A 10,612-nucleotide genomic window follows, 5' to 3' on the forward strand; every position below is an offset into this window, starting at 1 on the left:
ACCGCTGTGATGTTCATAGTGTTGACTGTGTTCAAGGCATCATCCTCAACACCTCTGTGATGTTTACACTGTTGATTCTGCATGTGTTCATTTCTCACGTTATCTGATAGGCACTATTCTTGTCCACATATTATTGTGAGGTTTTGAGAAACAGAAAAGCCAAAGTTACTAAGTTCACAAAAAATAATAAATGATGCATCCAGAATAATGCAGAAGGAAAGGTCACTAATCCAGGCACGTGGAAAACCCTCTTTTCACTCTCAAGTTCACTGCTACTCCTCCACCACTTACTCCTCTCCAAACTGACAACTCTTAGAAATCACCCAAGGTGAGTCAACTATATTCTTGATGAGGACATAAAAATAAACTTATTTGTATCATGAAATGGCTGCTTTTAACAGCTTCTTTGCAGGTGGTGCCTGTGGCTCAGTGAGTAGGGTACCAGCTCCATATACTGAGGGTTGAGGGTTTGAACCCGGTCCCAGCCAAACTGCAACAAAAAAATAGCCAAGGTTGTGGCGGGCACCTATGGTCCCAGCAACTCAGGAGGGTGAGGCAAGAGAACTGCCTAAGCCCAAGAGCTGGAGGTTGCTGTGAGCTGTGATGCCAGAGCACTCTACTGAGGGCAACAAAGTGAGATTCTGTCTCTTAAAAAAAAAAAAAGGTTCTTTGCCTATGAAACTAAGTTCCAAAAATTTAACATCCAGTGAGTATAGGTGTATGTAAAGCAGGCAATCTTTTCCTTGCTGACTGTGGCAATAAATATGCAGTAAAAGCCCATCAGCACACATGCCTCACTGAAAAATATCAGAAGGAAAATCCTTTATGTGTTCAAAATAATTTATCACGTGACTCCAACATTTAACAGGGCACATATGACTTATTTCTGAGCCTTTTACTCCAACAATGTTATTCAAAAGTAGGAACCAGCATGTACTTGTAATACATTTATTTACGATAGTTCTTCCCAGATAAAAACCGCCATGGAAAACATGGTGTGCTTGGAATTAGTAATAACAACATCAGAGCTGGTTCTGCGAATAGATCAGCTCAGCCTCTGACCCTGCCAAGTGCTACAGCACTGACAGTCATCTCCCCTATTAATTATCAAGTCCCAGTTGCAGAGAACAATGAACTATGTTTATTACTTTGCCTTTCATCTTAAAAAACAGTTGCAAGAACAGAGCTTTAGAGAAAGAAGAACACAAAGTTTGACGGAAATTAATAGCCAAAGTCTAACTTTAATGAGAGGTTGACAAATTAACAACCACAAACTATATAAAGTGCAGTAATTTCTTTTTTCTCTCCCTTTAAGATCAAGGAAGAACCAATGAGATAGTCTGTGTGAATGCACTGAAAAAAGATAAAAGGCATTTGCACATGCGGGTACTGACAGTGACTTTTATTCAAACAGATACAAAGTCGTCTGTGCTAGTCTGCAAATTAAAGTAGGGAGGCAAATAATTCTCATACCCTCTTTCAAGTCATCTGCATCACAACTCCTGTCCTCTAAGGAAACATAAAGACACACACAGTCACAAAACACTGGAGCTAGGAAAAGGCAAAGAGGCAAAGAGAATAGAGAAAAAAGATGCTTGTGGTAGATTTTTGTTGCAAAAACTGGCAAGAATCACTGCTCTCCCTATGCTCATGCCTTTGGGCCATTCCCCCATACCTAACTCTGATTTCAGTCACATGACCAGCTTTAGCCAATGAGATGCTAGAATATAAGGCACCCTGAAAGCTTGAAAAACACTTGGATGTTTGATGCTTATCCTCTCTTGCCATGCTCAGGTCAAGACCCTGAGGCCTACCCCAATGAAGGACGAGAGACACACAAGGCCGATCAAGCCAGGCATGTAAGTGAAGCTTTCTTAGACCATTCAATTCCAAGGAGTGAGTGAAGGTGAAAGAAATCCACTGAACCAGGCTGGACCACAAAGTCACAGGAAATCACAACAGTCTACCGAACACACAAAGTTTTATGGCAGTTTGTTCTACAGCAAAGTCCTTAAGCTTGTCCTGAAACTTCTCAGAAATGGGAGAATGAGGCAAGTTTAACAATCATTCATTGAACACTTTCTATTTTATAAAGAAATAGTACATAAGACACTGTAAGTTATAAGAGATTCAAAGATGAGCAAAACATGTCCGCTAACCTCAAGGAGTTTGTAATTAAACATAGCCAATGATGGGCATATGGACACTTACAACAACAGCAATGATGGGATGTCATGATTCCCTCCCATATACAAGGACATGTGTCATTCTTTCTCAGTCCTCCAGATGTTACCAGAATTTCTTTCTGCAGTAGGTCCTTGGTCTCTGGGATTTGAAGAATAAGCCCACCGACCACAGATTGGTGTTAAGACAGAATTTATTAGACAGAGAGGAAATACAGAAGTAGTAAAAAATCACCAGAGGCTCTAGACAGAAGGACTAAAAAGCACCAGAACTTCAGACAGAGGGAAAGACCCAAGTGGGAAGACTCTACCTGGGCTGGTTGTCTAGGAGTATTAGATCCTGAGAATTACACTTGGCTAGGACTTGGTGTTAATGGACATTATTGACAAATGAATAGATGCAGTCCCTCCAGCTCAGGGAAAAAGGTCAGGGAATTTCCTTCATGAAATTGACCAGGCCTAGGAAAACTGAGGCCCCCTCTCCAGCCTTGAATGGAGGAACCCTGTATCACAAAGGCTAGCCATGCAGAGCCTTTATAACCACCCCGTCGTTCAGGGTACAGATCTACTGAGCAGAGAACAACACAGAAACTGTGTTCTAATGAATATAAATTTATAAAACATTTTCTAGGCTCGGCGCCTATGGCTCAACCGGCTAAGGCGCCAGCCACGTACACCTAAGGTGGCGGGTTCGAATCCCCAGCCCGGACCCGCCAAACAACAATGACGGCTGCAACCAAAAAATAGCCGGGCGTTGTGGCGGGCGCCTGTGGTCCCAGCTACTTGGGAGGCGGAGGCAGGAGACTCGCTTGAGCCCAGGAGTTGGAGGTTGCTGTGAGCTGTAATGCCACGGCACTCTACCCAGGGGGACAGCTTGAGGCTCTGTCTCAAAAAAAAAAAAAAAAAAAAAAAAACATTTTCTATGTTTCAAGGGCTTTTCAAAGTGCTTAAGGGTGCACGTGTGTGTGTACGCACATGTAAGTATATACACAAACATGTTATATATAAGTTCATTTAACAAACACTATCTTATTAAGTAAATGTAATTAATAAAGTACTGGAACTCAAACAGTAAGATTTATTTATCTTACATAATCTCAGGCCTCAAATGTCAGAAAGTCTGGGAGCAGAGCTACATTGTTTTATCAACAAACATGTTTTATGTCTGTTCTGTTAGAAATGAGACGACTAGACAAGACCAGACTATAAGAGCTTTACAAAACAACACCCAACTGTGGGCAAAGTCTAGAGCACTAGAACATAATCTCCGTGAGGGCAGGAATTTTTGTTTTGCTCACTGAGTACACCCATGCCCAGGACTACGTCTGATCCACAAGATGCTCCCAATACACATGTGCTTAAAGAGAGAGGAAGGTAGAGACAAACTGAGGCGAGGTAGAAAGATACTTGCTCTCCAAGGGAGAGTATATTTTACACTCGTAGGGATGAGAGGAATTTCTTTATCAACATAGGCAGCAATCCCAGTTTATTAGAATGTCACTATGTCAGAGGATGCTCACCACCTTTTATCTTTGGCAAAAAGCTTTCAAACATTTGAAAAGGGTTCCTCCATTCAAGGCTGGACAGGGGACCCCAGTTTTAGTATTTTAAAACTAAAAAAAAAAGTGACTGACATCCTAAAGCCAAGACTTGCACGTGGGCTGCACTAATGTGCAAGCGCTGGGCTGGACTGACTATTTTTTATGAGGAATAAACAACTTCTAAAATTCCCACTGCAGCCAATCTCTGCTTGGATACTTGTAAAATTCAATATATTATCTTCAAGTAGCCATATGAGCTCTAGAGACAACATTTGGCATTTTTTAAATGGCATTAACTAACCATAAATAGTTTGTGTGGCTGTCTCCGTTCAGAAGTTTGAGCCATCAAATGACCAAACAGTTGCTGAGAAGGAAGCAGAGAGCCCAGAGCTAAAAGAGACGCCTCCTCCTTAATCTAAAGAGGTGAGGTCTATAAATAAAATTCTATCCACATCTGCCCAGGCTCAATTCTCACACCGAGAACAGGTCAAGGGCAACTGCCTTTAAAGGAGAGAATGGCCAGAGGTATGTTCTCTCTCAGTAACCAAAGGATTCAGGTGACCTGGCAGCAGGTGTCCTCAAGGAGCTTGTTCCATGAACTTGACCTGCCACCAGCTTGCTGAGAAGCAGCCCCCATTATTTGTGCTCCTTCCAAATTCATTGCACTCCCAACACACGTCTCCTCCAAGAAATGGAAAACTGCAGGCAGCCAGGGAAAAACTCTTTTACACGTTGCCATAATCTTCCAAGACAAAAAATTCTGTGGATTGCTTCTATTATAAAACAGAAATAAGTTGGTTGAAAGCATGGCTTTCCATGAAATTTAAACTCAGAAAACCTTCAGCCAGAAAAAGATCCCAACTTCATTTTACCACACCTTATTAGTCAGAACATTCTGGCAAGAGTGTAAAGATCTTTTCCATCAGTGCGTTGTCCTCCCCTGCCTTGGGCTTGCAGTATGCTGCTTCTTCCATCCCCCCACAGGAGGAATACTAAGGCACTGCCACCATGACTTAGACATACACATTCGTGTTAGGATCCCATCATTATAGGGACTCAACTATGTGTCAGCCTCCAAATTCAGTTCAACACGCATTAATTGTTAACTGTGTGTAAGACACCTAAATATTTCACATAATTAAAGTCTGGGGAAAGAAAAACAAAAACAAAAACACCTTCAATCCCACTCATACAAACTGCTCCTCCCAGGAAAAGCCTCTCCAGTTTGGTGTCTGCATGTGACCACCTGCTGCCTCCTCTCCCCCCACCCACTGCACTGTAGTCAGAAGACCCCATAGGGTGATAAAAACACCGAGTCCCTCTGGCCAAACTCTGCAGCAATCAAAGGATAACTTTTCAGCAAGAAAGAAATTCTACTTGGTTAACAATGAGGAGAATATTTCAGAATGAGAAGAAGAATTTGGAGGGATTCAAACCAAGAACACTCTCAGGGCCAGAAGCACCACTCTGGACGTCAGGAGTCCCTCCTTCTGCCGTGCCATCTGTCAGAGGGCTGCCAGCTTGGTCCAAACTGTCTGGGAGCTATTTTGCAGCCAGAGGACATAACTTGAGCACTTTTCTTTATTTATAAAACGCTGGAACAAGCGTGTTTGGGAAGCCAAAATGTGTGCAGGGAAGATAAACCCCAAAGGGGCATAAAGACTGGGACATGGGACCAAAGAAGAATCTGGGGCCTCCTCCTCTTAAAGGATCACTTGAAAAAATTCATCAGTGATAAAACATACGGGGAAAGTGCACACAAGGGGTGCTGAGTAGGCCGGAAGGTGCACACGAGGGCTGCTGGGTAGGCTCGAAAGTGCACAGGAGGGGTGCTGGGTAGGCCGGAAGGTGCACACGAGGGGTGCTGGGTAGGCTCGAAAGTGCACACGAGGGGTGCTGGGTAGGCCAGAAGGCGCACACGAGGGGTGCTGGGTAAGCCTGAATGTGCACACGACGGGTGCTGGGTAGGCGGGAAGGCGCACACGAGGGGTGCCGGGTAGGCCGGAACGTGCACACGAGGGGTGCCGGGTAGGCCGCGAGGCGCACATAAGGGGTGCCGGGCCGGCCGGGAGGCGCACACGAGGGGTGCCGGGTAGCCCGGAACGTGTACATGAGGGGTACTGGGTAGGCTGGAAAGTGCACACAAAGGGTACTGAAGAGTCATTTGTAAACCACTTTGAATGCTACGCAATCAGCACAGCATCAGAGCTGCACAAAATGGGAACCAACAGGAAGGGCCTCGGATCCAGGGATGTCAAGACTTGTAGAAGCTCCGTTTATCCAACAGTAACTTCGAGAGTCCCTGCGCTGTGAGATAAATCAGCCAGGAGGGAGATCACACCGGGGCAGCATTCTAACAAGAGACTCTAGAGAAGAAGAGGACCGGGACACACCAGATTTCAAGGATCTGGTGGTGAGGTCCCCAGGCTGTGGGTGGAGCACACTTGGGTATCAAACAAGGGCTAACACAAAACAGAAACTACCTTAGGATTTAAATCCCAGGCGCTTCAATACAGGGAACTGGTTACTCAGCTGAAGAAAGAGCTGGGAAGCCATGGGGGACAGCAAGGCCACCCACAAACTGACATCAGCAGGTCAGCACCATCCTAGGCAGGAGGGGCACTGGGGTGTTTCTGGACACCAGGGCTGTGTCACCAAGATCAACTGCAACCGCTACAGGACATTAGTCACTGTGCTGGGGCCTCAAAGAAAAGGCGAGTCTGGTTTCTGTCTCTACAGGGAACCCAGGGAAGGGCAGCCCACAAGGTTCTCCCCAATCCACAGCAGAGCAGGAGAAGGGGGAAGACAGATTTGAGGGTAAAGGAGTCCCACAGTGCCCCACCTTTCCTTAGGTAGAAGAGTCAGCACTCAACGTGCAGCAGCAGACACATCACCTGGGGCTCTTCCTGAGGTGTGGATTCAGACACAGAAGTGTGGACAGGGGCTGCTGGCCTGCATCTCCAACCCACTCCCAGATGACGCTGATGCTGCGTGTGCATGAACCACACTCAGAACAGCCAAGATCTAACTGACTCAAATGAGGCACAGAACTATAATCAAAAGGATCAGCCAGGTTCCCTCGGAGAAGAGCACAGAGTTGTAAATGAGCCTTCCAAACAGAAATGAGAACAGTGCAACTGAATTCGGGGAGCAGCACCGCCCACCTGCCGCTCTTCCCCTTGGGCCATGAGATTTGCAGGGTTCAAGGTGCTGAACTGTGCTGCCCTCCAATTCATCTGCCGAAGCCCTTAACCCTAGTACCTCAGAATGTGGGTACATTTGAAGATAGTGTCTTTAATTAAGCTAAAATTAATTAAGATGATTCAAACAAGGCTGTGGGATGGGCCCTAAACCACCTGGCTGGTCTCCTTATAAGAAGAGCAGGACCCACAGAAGGAGAGCAGGGCTGCAGGCACAAAGGAAAGAGGCCACATGAGGACACGGAGTGGGCAGCCTCGGAAAGTCCCCGACTACCAACCCCTTAATGTTGGACTTCTCGCCTCTAAATTATAAGCAAATACATTTCTGTGGTGTAAGCCCCCAGTCTGTGGTGTTTTGTTTTGGCGGCCCCAGCACATTAATACAAAGGTTTTATTTGTGTTTCTTGACACTGACTTAATCCTATAAATTTTCTCTGCACGGCTGCTCTGGAAAAAGCCACATTCTCAGAGCTGCTCACAGACCAGTAAAGAGACAGGCCTCGCCAGGCCCTGCTCCTGTCTTCCTTGTGTGAGAGTTGGCAGAAAGAGGGAGAAACCAAGGCCACGTGATTCAGATGATGCTACGCACCAAGACAGAAGCAAAACCCTCCCTGAGAACTGGGGGGAGGCAGCGAGGTCAGGGAGGGCTCCAAGCCGGATCGACAGAGGCACGGGAAGGAGAGAGACATAACAAGGGCAAAGGCCAGGAAACAAAAAAAAAAAAAAGTGTCGGGGGAGAACTGGGACAAGGCAGATGAAACTGAAAAGGAGACCAAGGCCTCTGGGACCCGGAAGGTTATTTAGACCTTAGAAAATAAACATTAATGAAAATGAGGCAGGCAGATTCAGGGGCAAGAACGTGGAGACAGAGTACAGCACGGAGAATAAAAAAACTCTCTCGTGACCTAAGAGCTGCCTCTTGGAGATAATGGTCTATGCCAGCTACTTCCAAAATAACTCGGACATTAGGATCCCTTCCCCTGCTAACCTGGATATGAGGAAGAGGCTGCATCCACTGTGCTTTCCAAGCTGGAAACTGGGGTGTGTGGGAGTTACGGATGAGTGTCACAACCCAGTGAGTCACAAAGGGAACGTGAGCCTAAGACCCAAGTTCCAGATCCCTCAGATCAAAGCCACGGTCTCCAGCCACTATGGCCACACTGTGACAGGCTCTGTGAGAACAGTGAAGGCCTGTCATCAGGGCACATGCCCACCCAGTGCTCTTTCACTCTCCCTACCCTCATTCAGCAGACCATGGATGCTACTCGTTTGGGGCAAAAGAAACCACAGGCTAGATACCAAAAAGACAGCAAAGTTACTTATATATGAGCAACCAAGAGCTTAAGGCCTGGTGACTTCCAGGGAAATTTAGGGAACTTTCAAGACTGCTTCTGACTTCAAGGGACCTCTATCCTACACGCTGAGGTCAGACTCCTGCTCCTGCATGAGAGGGGGCTCCCCCACATTCCTGTATTCCAACATTGCTCAGGATGCAGTAAATGTAAGCTCACGGAACAGGTGGCTGCCTCTGAGTTGGGCCGGGTTTTACGCAGCACTACTAGAACAGTAACTGATACAACCCACAGCAGAATGTGGAAGAGCATCACACAAACCACAGGTACAAACCTATCCACCAACAAGCACCTTCTAGGGAATGTTTTCCTAGAGAGCATCTGGGTGGCCTCTTCTCCTTCGCCCTCAGGCACTGTTCTTCAATATGAGTGGAAGACAGTCTCGAAGGTGTCAAATGGGAACAGAAAATGGCTGTGGAGTTAAAGCAATCTAAAGTGGGCTTCCACGGTCAAGAGGAAGGAAAAGTTGAAATAGCATTTGGCTTTCTCATAACCTTTAACACCCAACACCTATCACATTTCTTCCTTCTCATCTGAAGTCATAAAAAATAAAAACAATTAGACTTATTTAAAAAATAGGATTTGAATTGGAGGAGGATTTAACTTCTGTGCCCAAAATTACCTTATGAGAAAAAGCATGACTTGTTCAGGGGTCTCGCTGCCACAACATGGTGTGGAAACCTTTGCAGAGTCGACATAAAACGCCAACTACAGGCCAAGGACAGGCGCCACCACAGCAGCAGAAGCCACAAAGCTTCAATCTCGGTTTCTTCCCCCATTGCCTCCCATGATAATGCGCATGACACATACTAATGACTCTCATACAGCTAATTATTTGATTTCTTAAGCAGAATAGATTCTTATCATCTGGGGCAACTTTCCTGAGGGAAGTCATATCATGTCATGAAAAGTCAAACAACCTCTTTGAGAAGATACAACTTAAACAACAAAAAAGTCACATCTTTGGTGAGCTTCATCCACGCCTGACTATTGTAAAATGTAAGTGAAGTCTTTGTTCAGTTTCCTGCACAAAAAAACTCAACAAAACAAAGACTGAAATACTCAGAATACTAAGGTGTTATTCCAATCAGGACACAGGAAAGAGGAGTCTAAACGCAGAAACCCTCACTTACTGCAATGTAGAAGTCACTTGAAAGAATCTCTCCAGGAGTGTTGCACCCAACCTCCCACCATCTCAACTCAAACACAACCTGTGACATCACAAGAAACAGACTTTTTAACCCCCAGAACAGCCCACATTGCCTAAACAGTACATGGAGAACTTCACATAAGTTAAGGCTGACCCAGTGCTCTGAAACAGCGTCAGATGCAGAACTCAGTGGGGCCTCCAGGTCTTCAGAGGTTCACTCCTATGAAGCAGAACTTGGGTATGCCATTTTCATGCACAAGGGATCCATGTTAGGGTTCCCCTAAGACATTCAGTTAAACTGCATTTATCCAGGCTCCCCAGTAGCAGGAGATTCACTCCTCTGCAATGGTTTACCTCAACAGACTTCAAAAACAAACCTCAGATTCAATAGCCTCTGAATCCCCTCTTCTCAGGCATAAAGTCAGCCAGATGCTGTCAAAACACAAAATTCGAATCTGAACCTCAAACCTTGTATGGCTGACCCTCAACACGGGACAGGGCTTTCCTACCAACTCTGCAGAAAAAATGAACAAGAAGAAACTTGTAATTTGAAAGACCAAGTATGAAAATGGAGACTATTACTGACATCCTTTCAAGCAGAGTCTTGCCAGAAATGCAAATCACCCCCATCTAGTCCTGGAGACACACAGAAAAATATTTTGGTAGGAAATCACTAGCTTAGAAATGTCTGAACTCTAGCCATGCTATGCAAGCATATTCCACAATACTGCCATGGGAAGTATTCTTTTTTTATTTAACTTAACGCTTTTATATTGGTTTTAACAAAAGCTGAAGAAGAAAGTGGATGCCCTTGAATATTAAACAGAGTTCTAATATGTGCTGAACAAGTAAAAGGAAACATTTTCAACGCCAAGATAACCTGTCCATGTTAAAACACACCGCTTTAATGTCTAATAGCCTCTTGTCCTATTTCTTCACAATCAAACCAGAACCCCTGTCCCATGAGAGTCACTGAATGCCCCACTGATCCCCATCTCACGAGAGTCACTATCTGCCCCACTGATCCCCATCCCACGAGAGCACCGACTGCCCCACTGATCCCCGTCCCACGAGAGTCACTAACTGCCCCACTGATCCCCATCTCACGAGAGTCACTAACTGCCCCTCTGATCCCCATCCCACGAGAGTCACCGACTGCCCCACTGATCCCCGTCCCACGAGAGTC

The 10,612-nt window shown here is 45.6% G+C and overlaps 1 protein-coding gene across 6 annotated transcripts in view; it reads right to left on the reverse strand.

Moving 5' to 3' along the window:
• Positions 1–10,612, reverse strand: part of KIF16B (kinesin family member 16B) — a 307,490-nt gene that overhangs the window by 206,618 nt on the left and 90,260 nt on the right. The window lies entirely within an intron of this gene.

Source organism: Otolemur garnettii, unplaced genomic scaffold (genome assembly GCF_000181295.1).
Source record: "Otolemur garnettii isolate 467f Iridium unplaced genomic scaffold, OtoGar3 scaffold00208, whole genome shotgun sequence".
Classification (NCBI taxonomy): domain Eukaryota; kingdom Metazoa; phylum Chordata; class Mammalia; order Primates; family Galagidae; genus Otolemur; species Otolemur garnettii.